At 37.0% G+C, this 21,385-nt stretch overlaps 1 long non-coding RNA gene and 1 pseudogene across 2 annotated transcripts in view; both read right to left on the bottom strand.

The window, feature by feature from the left end:
• LOC138148134 (uncharacterized) overlaps positions 1-21,385 on the bottom strand; it is a 411,090-nt gene that overhangs the window by 315,554 nt on the left and 74,151 nt on the right. For both annotated transcript variants that reach the window (XR_011164980.1, XR_011164979.1), the window contains exon 2: positions 9,096-9,138. This is a non-coding gene — a long non-coding RNA (uncharacterized lncRNA). The remainder of the gene's footprint in view (positions 1-9,095; positions 9,139-21,385) is intronic.
• On the bottom strand, positions 14,759-16,261 carry LOC138148132 (arginyl-tRNA--protein transferase 1-like; annotated as a pseudogene).

The following is a 21,385-nucleotide window of genomic DNA, read 5'->3' as shown; positions in this document are numbered from 1 at the left end:
GGGTCAAGCTAATATAATAAAAATGACAATTTTACCTAAATTAAATTATATATTTTGTGCCATACCAATCAGTTTACCAAAAAACTACCTTATAGAAGCTAGAAAAAATAGTAACAAAATTCATTTGGAGGAACAAAAGGTCCAGAATATCAAGGGAATCAATGAAAAGAAATGCTTGGGATGGTGGACTAGCTATACCAGATTTTAATCTGTACTGTGAAGCAGCAGTCCTCAAAACTACTTGGTACTGGCTGAGGAATAGAGTAGTGGATCAATGGAATAGATTGGGTACATGAGACTCAGCAATCAATGACTATAGTAATCTACTGTTTGATAAACCCAAAGATCCCAGTTTTGGGGATAACTCACTATTTGACAAAAACTGCTGGGAAAACTGGAATATAGTATGACAGAAACTGGGCATAGACCATTATCTAACACCATATACCAAAATCATGTCTAAATGGGTGCATGATCTAGGTATAAATGCTGATACTCTAAGCAATCTGGGAAAGCAAGGAATAGTTTACCTCTCAGATTTGTGGAGAGGGGAAGACTTTATGATCAAACAAGAATTAGAGGTCATTTGAGTTGGAATATTTTTAAGGTGTTATTTTCTTCAGTATTTTTTGGGGTCTCCTTTAGCAGGCTGTTGGCTCATTTTTCATTATTTTCTTGCATCATTCTCATTTCTCTTCCCATTTTTCTTACTTGATTTTCAAAATCCTTCTTGAGCTCCTCCATAGCCTGTGACCAATTCATATTTTTCTTAGAGGCCTTTGATGCAGAAGTTTTGCCTTTACTGTCTTCTTCTGGTTCTATGTTTTGATTGTCTTTGTCACCACAAAACAATTCTATGGTTTGGTTTGATTTCATTTCTCTGTTTGCTCATCTTGCCAGCCGATTACTTGACTTTTGAGCTCTTTGCCACAGTAGATCTCTGTTTTCAGAGTATAAAGTGTTGTGTCCCAAACTTCTGGGGTTGTTCGCAGCTGTTGTCAGAGCTTTTTCTAGGCACCTACCTCAGAACTGTGAGGAGGACTACATCTCCATAGCCTCAACAACCTCTGCCATACCAGTGCTCCTCACCCCAGGACCAGCACCCAAGACTGCAACCTAGATCCAATCAGGGCAGAGCAAGAGAATCCTGTCTCAGCACAAGCAAAGAGATTCCTGCAATTGCCCTCTGGTCAGCCACTTCTGGGGTTTTGTGGGCCCCACGATTTGTGAGCCAGGAGCTCCAGAAGCAACTGTCCATGCAGCAGCTGTGGCTACCACCACCTCTGAAACCCCAAGGTCAAGAGCTGTACAATGCTCTTCTCTCACCCAGTTCCAAAAGAGATTCCTCACTGACCTTTTAATTTCTCTTTGGCCTTTATGGGTTTAGAAGTCTGGAAACTTCCACAACTGCCAGTGATTCACTCTCCTAAAGTCTGCTGGGCCAGTCTGTGTCATTGGTCTGGGCCTGCATGGCCCATGAAGGACTGCACTCTGCTCCCAGTCTTGTACAATAGACCCTTCCTGTTGGGCTGCCAGGCTGCCTTCAGTGGGACATCTGTTTCTCTCTGTGAAAGAAACTTTGTGGGTTCTGTAGCACTAAAATTTGTTTAGTGTAATTTTTTACGGGTATTGGAGGTGGTTGGAGTGGGAGCTCAAGCAAGTTCCTCCTTTTACTCCGCCATCTTGGCTCTACCCCTTCCCCCCCCCCGCCCCCCCCCCCATGAAACTCTTTTTAAAGAAAAGAACTTTATATTTCTCTAAGATAGGAGAGGCAGCCAGGTAAGGTAGATAGCATCCTGGCACTGGAGTGCAGAGGACCTGGCTTCAGATCCCATTTCTAATACTTACTAGCTTTTCAAAAAAGGGCAAGTCACTTACCTTCTTTTTACCTCAATGTCTTCATCTGGGCAATGAAGAGTTAACTAGTTGTCCCTTTTAGCTTTAAATATATGAGAAGATGTACCCTATACTATTTAACACTTCAGTTATTTGTATGCCTATTATGTCAATTACCCATTTGATTATGAACTCCTCAAGGAGACTTTTTCTGAAGTCAATTTTATTGATATATTTTGTTTCTAAACTGCTGAATTTCCCCCATAAGCCTTTCCCTACCCCCACCCAAAGAGCCTTCTCTTATAAAAAGAATTTGAAACTCTTGTCTTATTCATCTTTTTATCTCCCCCCAGCAGTCTAGCATATAAAAATCACTTAATACACATGAAGTGAATAGAACTGAAATGAAATGAATTGAACTATAGTTTTGAGTCTTCTATACCAGAGGTGTCAAACATGTGGCCTGTGGGCTGAATATGGCCTACACCATCCTTGAGTGCAGCTAGAACTGTATTATAATGTAATAGCAAAATATTTGACAAATTAAATAAAAATACAATAAAACATAGATAACATTACATTTGAAAGCTAAGTCAATATGGGGCCCACAGGAATCCTTATATAGTTTTGTTGTTGTTCAGTCATTACCCTGACAATATGTGACACTATTTGGGGTTTTCTTGGTCAAGATACTGGAGTGGTTTGCCATTTCCTTCTCTGACTTATTTTCAGATAGGGAAACTGAGGCAAACACAGTTAAGTGACTTGCCCAGATTCACATAGTCTGAGGCCAGATTTTAACTCAGGAAGATAAGCTTTCCTAACTCCAGGCCTGGAACTCTATCCACTGAGCCACCTAGCTGCCTTACATACAGTTTAGTGGCCCCCATTTCTATTTCAGTTTGACACTGTTGTTCTACATCAGACCTGCACAACTTGGCAGTAGGTAGAGGCCAAAACCAGGGTAAGCTTCTTTGGGCTTCAGAAAGGTTTTTTTTGCAGCTCACTTTCCAAGCAAAGGTATAATTAATGACTAAACTTTTTTGTGAATAAACCATATTTTTGAAAAATCAAATTTCTATTAATAACAATTAATTACACTAAGATTTTATTTATCATGAAGTCACATTAATATTTAAAAATACTTTGCTAAGTGGTATAAGTTTTAATATATTTTTAATGTTTTCTTACTGTTTACCTTTAGTAATGACTGAAAACACAGCAAAAAGATTCAACACTTACAACTCTCAGACTAGAGACAGACTGGTGATGGTTGGTTGCCACAGGTCATATGATAGACAGGAGGGAATACTCAGTGGGAACCCATCTGCCAAGCTACATAATGGATACCATATTGACTAGTGGAAGATGTGTTAAGCAGGGCACAAAGCACTCTTTACATCTTTGCTTTCTTATATCTTCTACATTTTTCATGGGTCACCCAAAATCCTTTGCTGGGAAGCAGCCTGAGGGCCGTATGTTGTGCAGGCCTGTTCTATATCATAGGTTCTCAGAGTGAATCTTAGTATCCTTAGGGAGCTTATTGAATTTTAGAATTTGTAGTCAGTTTGCAAATCAAAAATATTTATACACCTACAAAATGTTCCATCCTCTTCTATGTACTATGGGAAATAGAGAGAGAAAGAGGAAGGACTGAGCACAGTACCTGGCAAGAAATAGGCCGTAAAGAAATGTTTACTGACTGACTTAAAGAAAGGAGGGAAAGGAGCTAAATATGTAAATTAGGAATCAAGAGAGAAACAATATTCTTTTTTTAGTATCACACATCACATACAGTAGGGATTTCAGAGGTATTCTTGCCTCTGTACCTTTCCCCCCCATTCAATATCATAGATAAAGAAACTGAAGCCTTGACAGTTTAAATGAAATCATGTTCACATGATTGTACATAAATAACCTATATAAGATTGTTTACTGTTTTAGGGAGGGGAAAGGGGAAGGAGGGAAGGAGAAAATTTGGAACCAACTTTTTAAAACGAATATCAAAAATTGTTTTTATACACAATTGTGAAAAAAAAATAAAAGTTTAAATGACTTCGTCCAAGTTTTTACACAACTAGTAAACAGGAGTGTCAAAATTTGAGTCCAAGTCTGGCAGCTCCAAATACAGGACTCTTTCCAGTGTACCAGCATTCAAATGCCCACTTCCCCACTCACACTGAAAAATCCCTATGAAAATACCATTTTAATGAACTGTGTGTCCCTATTTATCTCTGAGGAAAGTTAGATTCTTCCAAAGTCTATTTTACTATCTATAGAAACAGAACCACCTACACCCTCTATCCTCCACCTCCCACAATTAATTTTTAATAATCAAAAATTAAAACAACCACAACTCACATTTATAAAATATTTTCAGGTTTATAGAAGTCCTTATCTTATGATCCTGTATAGCAGGTAGTACAAGCACTATTATCCTCATTTTTAAAAAAATGCAAAAACTGAACCTCAGATGGGTCAAATGATTCCTTCTCACAGTTAGACAGCCAGGAAATGAAGATTCTAGAACTCAAATCATGTCTTTGGACTCCAAATCTTATTCTCTTTCCACTAGAAGAGATATGCTACTTCTCACTGTATCATAGGCCCTCTCATCCATAGCACACTGACTGTGCGGAAGCTGCCTCATATCCTGCATGAAGTGGATGTTACAGAAGGTAAAACTTATGTCGTTAACTGTGCCACAGACATGGGAAGGAAAACAGGTCACAGATTTAGAAATGAAAGGGACCTCAGAGGCTATTAGTACTTAATTTTACTCATAAGTAGTGACCAGGAGGTTAATTGGTTTGCTAAGGGTCACACAGATGGTAAGCATCAGAGTCAGGATCTGAACTCAGCTCCTTTGAATCTAGAGCCAATGCTTTCTACTCTTCTACTGCTGTTTTTCAGTTTTTTATTCCATTTAAATCTTTTTTAAGCCTAAACAGATAAATGTACTCCTACCCATATATAAACAACTTAACCATTTTAAGCTGAAATAAATGTATTCATTGTCTAAATATAATAGGAATGCTGAAAAATAGAAAGAAACAGATATTTGATATAAAATTGGATGTGCGCATAGCCAACTTAGAATTTATATGTTTCCTGATTAACCATAAGCAAGACCTCAAGCCAGTTGGGCTTCATTTACGCTATTTACTTTTTCCTTCAATTAAGATAAGTCATTTTAAATAATATTCTGTTGCTATCATTTTCTTCATAAATATTTAAATGCATGCAATGTTAGAATAATTAGGTCTGAACACAACACAAAAGCTTTTCTAGTTGGAGCGCTTGGCAGAATCTTCAAATTCCTTATCAAGTCTGGTCCTGTGTGGTCAGGATAACATCCCCCACAGGAAGCTGCTTCAAGTTACTCTACAGATGTCCTATAATCAATAGGAAAGGGGATTCCAAATGAGCGCTTCAGTTACTCTCCTTCACTCTTAAAGGAAAAGAGATTACAACTATTTATTCTTCCAAGCTTTAGTTTCCTCTCCAATAAAATGGGAACAAAAATGCTACTGCCGCTTGCCTCTCAGGGCTCTTGTGGAACAATTGTTTAGCAAACTTGAAAGTGATATTCAGTGTTCATAAGTGATTCCACAATAACTAGTGAGCTAAGTAACTAGTTTTCATGATGGCAGGGCAAGAAGAAACCTCTGGCTACAACTTTTGACCAGCCACTTTCCCTTTGGAGAGTAATGAAGCCTGCTTTTTGAGAGATGACACGGCAGGCCCCCAAAGAGTGTGCTGAGAATCCCCAGGTTCCAAAGTCCCCATTCCTCACACTGATGGGGCTCCCAGCACTGTTGCCAGGGAGTTCCTAAACAGCCCTTGGGCCTACCTAGTCTTCGGTCCCCCTGGCCCTCTGAGGGCAAGCCCCCAGTAACTACTGTACAGTGAATCCTCACATAAACATTCCTTCAGAGCCAAGCCAATTCTTTCCCTCCCCCTAAGGTACGGATTCTCTTTAAGTTTGCTGAGAACTACATCTTCTTAAGTGCAGTGGACTGCCTGGAAGCCCACCATATCTTTCTAAATATGACCCTGGCTAAAGGAACAAGATAAGGGTATGATGGATCTCATCTGAAAAATGCCTTTAAAAAAACTATTATTGCTATTACTATCATTGTTATAATAATAAAACATTCAAGGAAATAGTATAGGAGAGAATTAGAGAACTCTCTCTCTCTCTCTCTCTCTCTCTCTCTCTCTCTCTCTCTCTCTCTCTCTCTCTCTCTCTCTTCTCTGAAGGAAGCAGCAGTGTCTCCTTGCAGAACGACAACCCCGAGGATACAGCAGTTGTCTTCAAATCTGTGACCATAAAAAATCATTATCTCTGTGAAATACAGCAATTTGGGAGATAATCAAACAGTGACCAGGGGGCAGAGCTGCCAATCTGAAGGATTATGCTCTGTGCACGCCTGATTCCGCCTGACCTTCCTTGGAGCCAGCTGTCAGCATGGCGAAAACGCACACGGATCCACTCCGGGCACATTCATTAGACTGTCTTCGGTGAAGAAGTCATTTGCATAAAACCCCAGCTTTCTTAATTAGTACTTCATTTTTCCCTTGACTTATTTTGTGGCTAAGTTCACTGTGTTGTTTTTTTTTTTCTTTCTTTCTTTACTGAAAAAGAAGAGGGGATAAAGAAGGTAGAGAGAGGGTGGGGGTAAGAAGGAAAAAATAATAACTTGCAAATTAGCTTAGTGGTAATTAGCCTATTAAAATTTTCAGATATGTTGGAGTTGTTTTTTTTTTTCTATATTTTAAGGGAACTATTTTAGGAAAGATTTATCATATTAACTTTTACTCTGTTACATTCCATTATATTTGTCTACTCTTTTCCCTTTCAGTAAATCCAGTCAGAGTTGGGTGAGTGAGATTTTTGCTCTCAGATTCTCCAAGTGGACAGCAGCTATTAGAGGGCCAGCATCATGCCTGCCCTCCTAATCAACTGAGCAGGTCTCAATTTTTGATGGATAGTTGAGCAAATTATCTTCTACTTTTTCCTGAAAGAGCCTTCCATCCTAACCAGATCTCTCCTTGCCCACCGTTGCCTTCTCTATGTACAACTGTTCCCACAAAGGCAAAATGAAGTGAGTAATATCAGGAGAATGTAACCAACATAGACAGCTAATCAGAATAATCCAGACCAAAACCCTAACCCTCACCCTCTTTTTGAATGAGATCATTTCCTCTTAAATTATCTGAAGAGTAGAATGCCCTGCTTCTTTCCTTTGCCATGGTCACTAGAGTCTATGAAACTGTTAGTACAGAACTTCTAGTTGCAGAGAGGACATGGATTTCTAACCTGGAATGGGTGACAGAGGCCCAAGTTGCAGGGGGTGGAGGGGTGTAGAAAAATGACTTCACAGAAGGAATTAGGAATCATTCATAAAAAGGCAAAAAAAAAATCACTTAATGCATGGTGACTTTATTCCTCTAATGCTTGGAGTTACATCAAGGAAATTTCAAGAACTGCCTGTTTTCCCAACAATCTCTCTTCTTGAAGCATCTACTGTTTTTCCTTTGTATCATGTGCAAAAGGACACTAGACTTGGAAATGGACACCAGGTTTTAAATCCTGTCCATAACACTGATTAGCTGTGTGCTCTTGGGCAAGTTTGCTAGTCTTGCAGAACCACCTCAATCACCCCTCTTTAAAATGGAGATGATCATATTTACACTAGCTGCCTTACAGGGTGACTATAAGGAAAAGTGTTTTGTAATTCTTCAAGTGTTATAGAAGTGTGAGTTACTATCATTGCTTCCTGAAATGTTTAGTTACACAAGATTTAATTCATGTTCATGCCATGACATTTGAATAACTTATTAAATCAACGAATATTTATTAAATGTCTATCATGGGCAAGATACTAGTCTCTCTCTCTCTCTCTCTCTCTCTCTCTCTCTCTCTCTCTATATATATATATATATATATATATATATATATATACTAGATAACCCCAGTCAAAGAAGCTAACCATGAAATACTATGTTCATTAGTTTTTCAGTTTTGTCTGACTCTTCATGATCCCATTTGCCATTCCTCCTCCAATGGTTCCAGTGGATCCATTTTGTCAGTCAGAGGTTAAGTGACTTGCTCAGTGTTAAACAGCTAGGAACTGTCTGAGGCTGGATTTGAATTCAGATCTTCCTGACTCCAAGCCCAGTAGTCTATAATGAGTCACCAGCTGCCTCCATGAAACACTATACAAAGTCATAAATTAAATTACATTAAAAAACTAGTACAGATAATATTGGAGTTCTGGGAGGGAAAGATTATTTCAAGTTAGGATGGCTGGGGAGGTCTCCAAGGAAAGAAGCAGGATCTGAGGTTGATGGTAAAACATAGCCAAGCTTTGAAAAGACAAAGTTAACATCAGAAGGCCATAATACCAACAATAATAATAATAACAATGAGTTGAGAGGTACCTAGAACTCTGCAGAGAGTTTGCAAATTCCTTAGTATGCCTTATCTTGCTTGATCCTCACACACATTATACCTCACTGCACCACACCTCACATTCCTATGAGGTAGGTGCTATTATTGTGCCCACTTAACAGATTAAAAATTTTTAAATCCTTTATAAGTAGGAAGACAGTAAGCAAAGTCAGGAGAAAATACAAGGCATCATAAGATTTAAAGGCAGAAGGGGCCTTAGAGGTTATCTAATCCATCCCCCAGGCCCTCATTTTATAGAGGAAGAAACATATAACCAGAAAGGAGACAAGCATGGCCTAAGGTCACACTTTCAATGAGCAGAAGGATCCACTTTTCTGATTCTAATTCTAGTGCTCTTTCAACTTGTTCAAGGGATAGTGAATAGATAAAACCACCTAGAGTAAAGGCTTCTCAAAGGGAAGAAGATAATATAATATATACATACCATACACACAGGCATAGTTATATATACATCATATATGTGTATGCTTATATGTATATGCACATATATACATACTCGTACACACATATTTACATTTTTACATTTGTATTGTAACCTAGTGGGTAAGATTTGGAGGTTGCCATTATTTGGTCAGAAATAAGTAAGTCAATACAACTTTCCTTTTTGCCGTAGAAGGCAATGTATGTGTTACTAGGGTTAGCACTTTAGTGACATTTTGGTCCACTAGACAAAGAGAGTGGTTTTACCACTTCTAGACTGCCCCTACCCATGACAAGAACAAGGCACTTCCCATCAGAGTGGGACTTCCTCTTTAGCAAAATAAAAAAGACCTCAGCTTACCTGCAATGGTTGCTGAAGACTGTAAACTATCCACTTCACAACCCTGCCAAAAAAGATAATCAGACATTATATAAACTCCTGGAATGCTAAGGAAGGACTGTTACTTTGCTTGGTTGTTGAGAAATCCCCATATAGATAGGCCAAATCCTAAACACAAGCACCTTTTAACTACAGCTGTTTAAATGAAAGAACTCTTTAATCCAGACTTTTAAACTGATTCGGCCGTTTAAAAAAAAAAAAAGGAACCAACTACATTTCTATTGCTCATGTGCCAAACATACTACTTTAAGCCATCATCACTTTGAAAATGCTTAACCAATTTTCTTTAAATTTGGCTTGATTTTCCTCTTTCAGTGAGCAATGTAACCTTGCCAAATGTAAAGTTTATAGGTTCAGTGCAAACAGCATCTTGACGATTCCTGGGAAAAGGGTATTTTTTCAATCTCACCTAACACAAAGCCAGCTGAATCTATTTTATTCCAACTATTTAATCACCAAAAAATAAAATAAAAAGAGGCTTTGAACTTGGGCCAAGAGAGGAAAGTTTCAACCCCCAAACCATTATTTTTGGGGAAAGTTATGAGCAACTGAAGGTGGAAGTTAAAATAAAAAAGGGAGAAAAAAACAACAAAGGTGCTGGTGTATTAGGCATACTTAAATATACATCCATGACTTTTTATTCCAATGTTTTTCTCAAAGTGTAAAAAATTATGAAGGATAAATTATATGACTGTTAGTTTAATCTCCATATGCATGCACATGCATTTACATGTATAATAAATATAAATGCATTTATATATTTATCATGTGATACACAAAATATTCTTTTATGACTAGCAAGTATGCTTCAGTATATAATCATGCATATATACATAATGTATAAGTAATATATACCCATTCACATTTATAAATGTCTTTCAAAAAAAACTCCCTCTTTTCCAGTATTTATTTGCAACTGAAATTATTCCTTCTCTTGGGACTCCTTTCCTTCCATTTTAGAAATCAGGTGAGGTGATTTAATTCCCACAATTAAATCAGGGCAAGAATTACATATGAGAAGTTAAAAGCACAAAGGTCAGGATGGTCCAAGAAGTGATGTTTGCAATAAGAAATATTACTCATGAGCAATAAGGGGGTAAAGAGGTATCTGAAAGGGCAGTTTTCAAATGTTAAGCTTTGAAATGTTTGCTCATAATATTATTTTAACATAGATTGTTGCACTGAATAGATACAGGTCTCTGTCCCAAGTGATATCTATATGAGCATAAAGTGTCTGCAGGTGTTTGCCTCCAGGTAGGTCACTGAAAGACAATGCAAATGAGGACAATTTCCCCAGTAGCAGCAACCATAGAAATTAACCAGCAGGAACCTTGTAGACGGAGCTATAGTTTAATATAGGAAGATAAGTTGCAGGGCATTTTAAAATTTGCCCTCCATTAACTCCTTGATTCTCCAACTCTCCCTTCTCCCCTTCCCCCCCCCCACAATAGCTACCAGTCATAAGCATGTAACATATGTAGTCAGCTCTCAATTATCTGCATGTAGAGTGTCTGACCTTGTGTTTTAGGCAGAGCAAATTTAAAATCCCAGACTGGTTTTCCCCTGTTACCCAACATATACCTGAACTACTGCTCTACCTACACAGATGACAGATGCCAAGGGAATTAAAATTAATTTTAATTTTAGCCTAAACTGCAAGTAATTATGTAAATCTCAGCCTTTAAAATGATATAATACATACTAAAGAAAAATAAAACTTCTTTAATTGATTCTTGATGCCATCTCAGTCACTTTTCCACCCTGTTCTTCTTTTTCAATACAGATAACTAAGTATTCATTGACTTTGTTGTTCTGTGCCTACAGGATTCACAAGGGTTTTTCTTAACTGAAAAACAGTCACCTGTGTTTGCATCTTGTCCTACTACTAGACTTTAAACTCTAAGAGGGCAGGAACCATATCTGACAAAAATGTTGCCTTACCCTATGGAATTTAGCCCATTATTCTGCACACAATGAGCATTAAAAAAAAGGTGTGGAGGAATTGAAAGGTCACCTCTGAAGGTAAGCTATACATGGTGTGACAGAATCATTTTGACAAGACAGTATGTTGTGGTACGTTTTTTTTTTTTTTTTTAGATAGAAATAGCTTTATTTTTTCCATTAAGTTTCATCAAGTAGTGTTCAAAAAGCATTTACAAAAGCAATAAATTCACAACATGTAGTCCTCATCTTACATTCACTGAAAATGAATATATTCAAGCACCTACCAATTAAAATAGCATTTTTCAATTATTATTATTTCTTTTTCATTTCAAGCTAATAACATTAGTACTTTTAGTTACCTGGCAATTACAGTCATTTTCCTTCTTTATTTATACTAAAATAATCCACTGCCTAAAAATCAAAACTTAATGTTATTCAGACATTCTGAAAAGCTCATTTAAGTCATATATTCTACATTAAACATAATACATGCACTTGGTATTATCAAAATAATTTTTAAAATAGACTAAACAGTGTTGAAGTCTTACTTACACTTATAATAATAATTCCTCACTTAAATAACTGAAACCAAGAAGAACATAGACATTAGAACTTAACCTCAATGTTTTTGAGTGTTAAAAAACCCAAATAAACATTTTTTTAAGATAGTGAAAAGCTGAGAAAAAATAAAAATGAAATGGTAGACATATCCTACAGCTCTGTTCCCATGACATGAAGGCATAAATTTATTCATAATCTGGAAGGATCAGTAGCACAGTTGTAGATTCAGAATTTTGAAATGAAATACTATGACTTTTTTTTTAACGGTTCTCGTGATGCCTTTAAATTAATGACTACCAACATAAAATAATAGGTCAATTTCTTAACAAAATGGCTTGCTAACCCCAAACCTCAGATACCTCTTTTTTGGGGTTCCTTTTCCCCAACATAGCCCTTTTAGTCTCAGCAAGCTTTGGGGCAAAAGAATAAAACTTTTACTTTTGAAAAAATAATTGCTGTTCAGGTTAATTTTAAAGAGAAGACTATATAAATATAGCTTTTGGATAAGGAAACTCCAAATCCAATTTGTTTTGTAAATTCACTAAAACCATGCTACAGTGCTAGACTCAGGAGTCTATAATGTGGGCCAATGTAAGAAATTATGTGTTCTGCCAGTAATGAATCCCCTTACAAAGAATACTGCCTATATTGGATTTTGTAATAGTGGAGACTTTTATTGCATGGTGCTGAAGAGTAAGCTTTAGTCTTAAGCTTCATGTGTTCTTTCCAAATACTATATGATAAAGTGTCATTATAAAATTATGAGATTTTTTTGCCTTTTAAACAAACAGGACTAACACATCTGCACAAATGTCATTCAAAGTAGAGATCTTGGGAGCTCATTTCAATAATGCTGATACTGCTCAAAATATTTTTGGAACTTATTTTTAGGAACTGCTGTTAAAATTAGTTTATGTCTAAGCCATGCAATAAATCAGTCTCATTACTTAATAATAGCTACACTTTATTTAGTACCAAAAAACATATTAATACTTACTACCACTATGGGTAATCAAAACAATGTACCCCAATCTGTGAGTCAAACTGCCCAAAGAAGAGTCCTCAAATGCTTTTTGCAATGGAAGCATTATTGGAAGAAGTGTATGGCCTCCAGCCTCCCAAAGTGGTGACCTTGAAGGAGGCAGCCTTCATTTGTATGCTAAAAATTGCCCACATTACTTGATATTGTTTAGGTCAAGTGAAAAGTGTTCTCAATTATGACATTTGAAGATCACATGTCTTAGGTAAAAGTCTAAACCAAATGCACAGTATATATCTCCTATCAGGCTTTTGACTGAGTTTCAAATCCTTAATTTTATTCAGAAAAAAAAAGAATGAGTACAAAGAAGACTGCAAGTAGACAAGGAGCTATAAAGTAAAAATTGTGGCTGACTTTATGGCTTGATGACTGAGAACAAGGGAAGGAATATGCTCCCAGCCTTTGATGAAAAGAATATTATGCATCATTCAGTAGTAAACCCAGCAACACTTAAAAAGATTGACCTTGCTCTTCCTCCTAAGCTGAAGTAGAAGACTTCATGAAGAAAGGAAGGATGGATGATTCATCTTCCTAATTAATATAAGTCATACAAGTAGTTTGTGACAAGAGGAGTTTGAAAAAAAAAATACTATTTTAGACTATTACAATAGAAAAATAGTTATACATTCTAAAAAGTCTCAAATTAATTTTATGACAAGGAAATGAGAGAAAGCACTCAGACATAAGAATGACTACCTTTGGATTCATGTCTCATTAAATATTATTCTTAGAGCTAGGAAGGTGTCTAGATAATACTTAATTTTCATCAGTAACTGTAAGGGTTATGGGATTTAAAGATCTTCCATGCCCCATTGGACTTGCTGACGTAGCAGGAAGGGGCGGAGCAAGAGGAAGAGGAAGCCAAACTACAGTTCCTGCGGTGGCTAGCAGTGGTGGCGGCGGCAGCAGCGCAAAGCCCTTTTTGAGTCAGCCAGAATTTCTGCTAAGGACTCCTGCTGAGGACTGCCAGGGGCTGGAGCTGCTGGGAGCACGCTTCCTGGACGCTGGGTGGTTGCTGTGAGTGGGGAGAGGAGGACCTTTGCCTGAGGTAGCCTGTTCTGTTTTAAAGGCTTGAGAATGTGGGTGCTTTCTACTTTATCTACCTGTGCCAATTTCATAACTACTCTGATGGCTTTCACTTTCTGGTTTTGGGACTCAGTCTTTTGGTATCTTAATAAATTTTCCAGCTTATTCCCCCATATGGCAAGCATGATGCATTTTGTGATGGATAATTATATCAGCATATCTGTAATTTCCATAGGCATTGTGAATATGGCATTGCTGATACAGTAACCTAAGTCAGGTGTCATATTCAAGGAGAGAAGCAATGTGGAATGTCTGAGTCAATCTTTGACTTCTATAGAATTTCGATCATGAGAAATGCTAAACAGTTGCCTAAAAAATGATCTTTCAAGATTACTGCAATTTCAGAAGATGATATATTTAAAATAAAAAGGTCTAATGTTACTGTTTCTGTTTTGAAAAGAACTATCCAGCTTCATTACATAAGATTATTATGTAATATATAACCTATAGGATTAAGTAACATATACATATATTCTTCAAAAAGACAAGTTTTGCTAAAATCTAATGCCTTAGATTTCAAATGCACCTTTTGGAAAACTTTTTTTACTTAAATACTGTCTTTTAATTGAGTTGAGGCAAATAGCATGCTTTAATTTTGCCAGAAGAAAAATCAAAGCACATCTATGATTCCAATCACTTAAATGAACCTTAACATTTTTTTTATTTACCATGAAGAATCAAAAGATGACAAGTCTAATGTAGATTGAATTAAAAAAAAAATCCCCAACCTTCCAAAATCTTAAGTATAAGACTAAATATCTAGGGGTATTTTTTTAAATCTCTCTCTATATTACATACTTCACAAACATTTCACTTTAAATATTTCAAGAGAGTCATATAATAGTTAAAATAAGGATGCATAATTTTAGATGGTTGCAATACTATCCTGTGATTTTATTAACACAGAAGTGTGTTAATCATAATAAAATGAAGTGCAATCATATCGTACCCAAGGTTGAGAGTGGACTATTAATTCTTTAATAATTCTTCTTTTTCAGCTTCTAAAAAGTAACATTCTTTCTGAACAGATCTGTCCCACCAAGTCGGCATACTGTTGAAGGATGGCTTCATCATTTGGTCCTTCCTGTCTTTTTTTTATATATGTTGTAAGGCATAATTGTTCTCTTGGAAAGTACCCGTAATCTGTCAAGTTCATTAACTCGTTTTTGTCAACTGCTTTTGTATCTTGGTTGAAGCGACAATATTTAGAGTTCTCAAGTGCAAGTACTGTTCAATAGGCACCCAAACATATGTCTCTGGACACAACAAATCAGAAGGCCTATAATGACCCTTATATCTCATTTTGGTGCAAGAGTGAATGTAGAAACCCATATTATAATAACTGAGTTGAGAAGTTTTTTTCATGAAGTTGCCTAGTAAAAGCAACTTCCCGTAGTGCAGAGTAGACCCCCAAAGACAGAAATGAGTAATCAGGGTCATAGTACAGATATACAGATGACACACAGTGTGGAAGGACATCTATGACACCCACAGCAATTATTTTCCCATCCAGCCAATACTTTTGATGAAAAGATCCATAACCGTAGTCAGGTCCATTAGGAGGATTCTCTGCCTCCAGTGGTGAACTGCAAAGGAATCTTGTGAACTCAGCTTCCCCACACTCAGCTTCTGTATCCTTGTGTATGTTTATTTGATACTTGGCATATAAAAAGAGTGAGTGGCGGAAGGACGACTTGAACTCTGGGTCCTCAAAGGAAACAGGCACTAACCTCACTACTAATTGATGTGCAGCATCTTCAGGTAAGGTGTCAAAAATGAAATCTTCAATCGATTTAGGCTGATTTAATTTAGGTTTTTCTGAGGGCAAAGGTTGTGGCTCATGTTGAGTTTGGAAACCTTCAAGATTGTCTGTTTGACTCTTAAGAATGAGTTTCTGCTTTTTCCTTTCTTTCCGTATATCCTTCGCTTTTCGACACGGGGGCTTACTCAAATCAGCCCCTTTGCCTGGCTTGGGAGCTGAAGTTAGAACTTTAACAGAACTTGATGGCTCACCAGACCCCAGTTTCTCTTTTTTAGCAAGTGACTGATTTAATTCTTTGGTTTCCTCAGCTTCCAAGTTTTCTTCTTTCTCCTTCACTTCACTCTCTATAACTTCGTTACAATCTTCATTGAGGGGTCTGTGGTCAGGCTGTATGTCTAACTTGCTTTTTACAACAAAATCATCCACAGCAGCATCATCCATTTGAGAATCCAGGGGCTCTTCATTGTTCCCTCTGGAAAACTTTCCTTTAGACAAATACTTGAACATTTTCTTCAAAACTTTCTTATGAGATTTTGATGGCTGGAAATGTAAAGGTCGGCATTTCATTATGTACTGAGGACGACACGTTTGATTCATAACAGGTTTGTATACATATTTCCCACTTCTTCACCATTCACGGTCTATAAGAACTTGGTAATCCTGAACTGTCATTGAATGTGCCCACGTGCCACTGGATCGGCTGCTCGTCTCATTTTTGCAGTAGCCGCAGCGGTGGAAGTCCTCGCCCTCTAAGTATTCCTATGGTGGGGGAGGTTCCGGAAGCCTCCGCCATCTTCCCTCGCCCCGCGGCTAGTTCCAACCTCTCTGAGAGGCTGCCGCGGACACCCCACAATGCCCCTCGCCAGGGAGGGCTGGGGCAGGCGGAGATGGGGCGGGGAGTCGACAAAACCACCGGTCCCCCCCGAGGGGCCAAGCCTCACCGGGGGCTGACCGCGGTGGGCAGGGAAGGGTGACGACACTCATGCCATATTTGGCGAGGGCAACGCGGGCTGTGGTACGGTTTTGACACGTTGGCACCCCTCAGATAAAATGAATGGCATAATAAAGACTTAACAAAACATAGTCTGCTTAGAAAGTGAACGTTAGATCTGTCTAGGGAACATCAAAGTTGCAAAGAGGTTACAGTTCTGTGTATGGTCCTAGTGTCCTGGTCACGCTTTCCTTTTCACTTCCTCAAAAACAAAATTCATTCATGACAGTAACATGTGGATTCAAATTTGAAAGACCCTTCAAATACAAGGCTCTCATGCAATGAAATGTCCCGTTCTAGGTCTGCATCGCTGCCAGATGTCCTGCAGTGGAAGGTCTGTGACAGGACAATTAAATACAGTACTTTCCCTGCAGGGCAGTATTGATCAAAGGAACGACACATATACATGTTTCATCATTCAAATGCTAATGAATCTATAAACCTCATTGCTTCTTATCTATCTTTGATTTTCCATAATAGTGTTCAATGATAAACCATGTTTACTCAAGCATGCTCATTATGCCCTCCCAAAAACAGGCATGCCACTGGTAGTGAAGGAAGACTATGGGAGGAATAAAATGATATAGAAGAAACACTAACATTTTCAGATTGGACACAGAGGCTAACTATACTCAGGGGAACTATTGCTTTGAGCTGCTGCTCTCTTGTCTGTTCCTCAAGTTCCATTTCTGTCAAACAAAGATTATTGTGGTCCAAGGCACCAAACCATATTTAAAATGTGGGCTTTGAGATCCTCAGATGGTCAGCACTGCATAAATTTTTTTTATGTTTTATTGTTTCAGAAACTAGTAAGAGCTGACAGTAAGAGGAAACCACACACACACACACACACACACACACACACACACACACACACACCTGCACTTCACATCTCAATAGAATTTCCAACCATGTGTTAGTCATTGCACATTTTCCAAAACTTTCTCTACAGCAAGATGAAGGAGGGGAGTGAAAAGCTATAAGCATACCTTGAATAGCGTGGTTCTAATCAATGCCATTTTGAAATAATGCACAGACTATATTATAACCAAACTCCATTTATAATGCCACAAAGCCTTTCCCATAGATCCTATGGAACTAACAACCCTTTCACAGAAGCAATTAACAATGTTAAGTGTAGCACGTAAAATTCCTTTACTAAGTTACTAGAATTCAATAGATATATGATAAGAAATGACTAAATAGGAAACTTTTAATGTCTCATGAAATATCACGTTTATTAAAATGAACTATTTTTCCTTAAATTTTAACATTTATTATCTACTATGTGCAAGGCACCAGGCTAAGTACTTTGCAGATATTATTTCATTTTATCCTCACAACAATCTTTAGAGGTAGGTGTTATTATTTTCTCAATTTTCTAGATAAGGAAACAGAGGCAAACACATTAAGTGACTTACCTGAGGTCATGCAGCTAGTTGATTTCTGGGAGCAGATTTGAATTCACTTCTTCCTAACTTCAAGTCCAGCACTCTGTGCACTAAACCACCTAGAACATTTGTACCCCATTCTACCAACAGCCTATTTCTTTCTAGAAAACATGTATATAGTTATCTTTTCCACATAGCCATGTTCCCAATTATGATTTTGATATATATATATATATATATATACAGTTGGCATAAGAAATTAAATGAGAATTTTTGGTGAGTTTTGTGGAAGCTAAAGATGACACAAAAAAACTTTTTTCTCTTACAGTATTTTTACTTAACATTGACCTACAGATAGACTATGACCAAACACAACCCAAATTTTACAATAAGGCACTGTAAATATTCCATAAAAGAAAAATAAAAATTTCAGACTTCTTCTCTGGTACAAAGGGAGAGCCAAAAAATTTTACATGGATTTTCCAGATTACAGGGGTGCCAAGCCCCTAACACCCAAGATGTAGAAAGGATAACTGTAGAGTATCAATAATGCCTTAATTGCAACACAAAACAGAGAAGGAAATATGATCCTTGGATTTTACAATGTATCGATCAATAGTATATGATTTCACAGCCAGGAAAACTCTCTTTGCTGAAGAAGACCACAGTATAGCTATACATTCATAAAGAAGATTTAAGGTGTTAGAAAGGTTAATTTGTCCATGATCTCCCAACTAGTATGTGTGTCATCAAAATGAAGCAAGTGATTAGTAAAGGAAGTTCTTATACAGATAGGAGCTACCTATACTGATTAAAATTGTGAGATCACAATTTGCAATAAAAAATACAAAATAAAGAGTTGAAGGTGATTTAGTTGGAGAATGAGAGAATCTGATTACCATATCTCCACTTTTCCATTGATAAAACTGACCCTTTTCTTTCTTTTTTTTTCCCCAAACAAAAAATTGAACTAGACAGGTGGAAAAATATAATGGGATGCTGAGTAAAGTAGAAACCATTATACTTAGATCACAAGATTTATTTATGTACTGTTTTCTTTAATTATTTCAAATGATTTTGTAACTAAGCTATATTTCTGATGATTCAGGCTTTGACAACTGGATGGATATGGGAGAACTAGGTAATATATTTGGTTAAGATAATAAATGAATCTGTCTTTTAATATGGTGGATAAAGGAAGTTTGACAAAACCCTAAAACTGTATTGCTTATCACTTTTCTCTTTAGTTTTTAAGCCTATGTATAATTTAAGAGAAATTTAATCCATCTGTTTCTGATTTCTTAGCTCACAAAATACTACTTAGGTAGAGCTATGCTATCCTAAATGAGTTTTTCTTTCCTTTCTTTAAAGGAAACTAAGAAAATGTGCACTATTCTCCCTTTCCTCTTCTTACCTCCAACCCTACCCCAGCCCCCAATATACATGCATGGAAAACCTAGCTCCTTTTCTTCTGCCCTGGAGGTTTTGCCGGGAGAAAATAACCACGGAATCTGGGTGAAAGCTCATTTCTTAACTTGACCTGTTTTATTGATTTGTTTATCTAGTGATTGTTGTCATAATGGCAATTCACATTGATCAATCCTTTCCTTTCCCTCCCATGTGTGGCATGGTATTAGGGATTTGGGAAAGGAATCATGCATAATACCTTGCACAGAGTAGGTGTTTAGACAAAATATTTGCTGAATTAATTCTTCTGGTGTCAAAAGCCTGGGTTGGAATTCTAACTCTACTAAGGACCTGGCAGTGCCTTGGCAAATAATGAGAATTTATTAAATACTTTTTGATCAATCAATTAATTGTGTTACATTGGATAAGTCACTCACTTCCTCTTTCTGGTCCTCTGTTTTCTCATATATAAAGTGAGGACATGGAACTAGATAATTTCTAAGGGACCTTCCAATACTAAACCCAGTAATTAAAACTCAACTTCCAGCTATAATATTCTGAAAAGCCAGATTTAGATTTTTTTTCTCCTGACCTCCCAGATAAGGGCTGTTTTCAAAAATTGAATAATCAGTATGGAGTTTCTAAAATAAGAACTCTCCATTGAGGTACAGTAAAGACTAGGATTTCTATAATTTTTAATTACTGTGGAAGAAACTTGTGGGTTGAATAAAGTTATTGAATCTTACAACCAGAAAGTTGGGACATTTTGGAGCTACAGAGAAGACTGAGGGAAGAAGAAGAATTTATTTGTAAATTGTTCTCTTTTTGTCTTTCATATTAAGTATTAATTTATTCCCATTTCTGAATTCTGTGATTTAGGAAGTCTAGGATAATAGCAATGAGGTTAAAATTATTGATCCAATTGAGGGAGGAATTAAAGTTTTCAGTACCAAACATTGTTTGAAGTCCTTGATTCTGTTTCTACATGCGCAATGCCTACTAAAGAAAATATCATAAATATCTGGACTCTAGTGTAAGAGTCTGCTAGGTGGCACAGTGGATAAAGTGCTGGACCTGGGGTCAGGAAGGCCTGAATTCAAATCCAGTTTCAGATACTTACTAGCTGCTTGACCCTGGGTAAGTCACTTAACCTCTCTTGACTCAGTTTCCTTCAATATAAAATAGAGATAACAATAGTACCTATTTCCCAGGGTTATTGTGAGGATCAAATAAGATATTGTTCCTGTATAAATTTTAATATTAACACATTGATAATTAAATTGTATACAATTTTTCCATGAATGGTTAAACTAAAACGACTAATATAGATTAGAGCAGAAGAGTGAATCACATGGTCTACATGTGCCCCACAACACTCTAAAGTGATACTCCTGACAGATTAAAATAGAATTGGGAAATATTTAACAAAAAAAAAAAGAAAAATACAATAAAACATAGATAATGTTAATATGTTGTTTTCTAAGTCAAGATGCAGTCAGCAAAGGATCCTTATGTGTGGTATTATGGCCTCCATTTCTAGTTGAGAGGACAAAATAAAGAACAGTGAGTATATTTGCAAAGAAGATTTAGGTTCAATTTAAGTCATCTTAAAGTGGAACAAGTCTTCTAGTGAGGTTCTTGGTTTCTCTTCACTAGAGTACTTAGAGGGAATCATGCACAGTTATTTTTGGAATAATATAAAGGAAACCCTGAAGGAAGAATAGGATATAGTAAACAGCCTAAGGATTCTTCTTCCTATGGGAGTCTATTCGGCTTTTCCCAATCTGTACTCACATAGAAGGTAATGGTGGATGTATCATCATTTGACTGGTGTTTTATTCTAGTCTATGTAATTATTAGGGTCCTACTATGGTTAATTAGTCTGTCTCCAGATATCAAAATCAGCTTGCTACATTTACAGTATGGTTAACTGACTTCAAGACAGCCTCAAATACTAGACTGACTGGGCCCAAGTGTCTGAGCAATCATGTTCAGAAATAATCTATAGCTTTGGGAAAAGCCTCTTATTGAAAGTTGGCATTTACACAGCACTTTAGGGTTTATAAAGCT

Source organism: Petaurus breviceps, unplaced genomic scaffold, assembly GCF_028583685.1.
Source record: "Petaurus breviceps papuanus isolate PSGF00001 unplaced genomic scaffold, PetGlider_PUasm1.0 90822, whole genome shotgun sequence".
NCBI classification, from domain to species: domain Eukaryota; kingdom Metazoa; phylum Chordata; class Mammalia; order Diprotodontia; family Petauridae; genus Petaurus; species Petaurus breviceps.
Note: the sequence above shows the minus strand (reverse complement) of the source record. Positions and strands in the feature narration are given on the sequence as shown.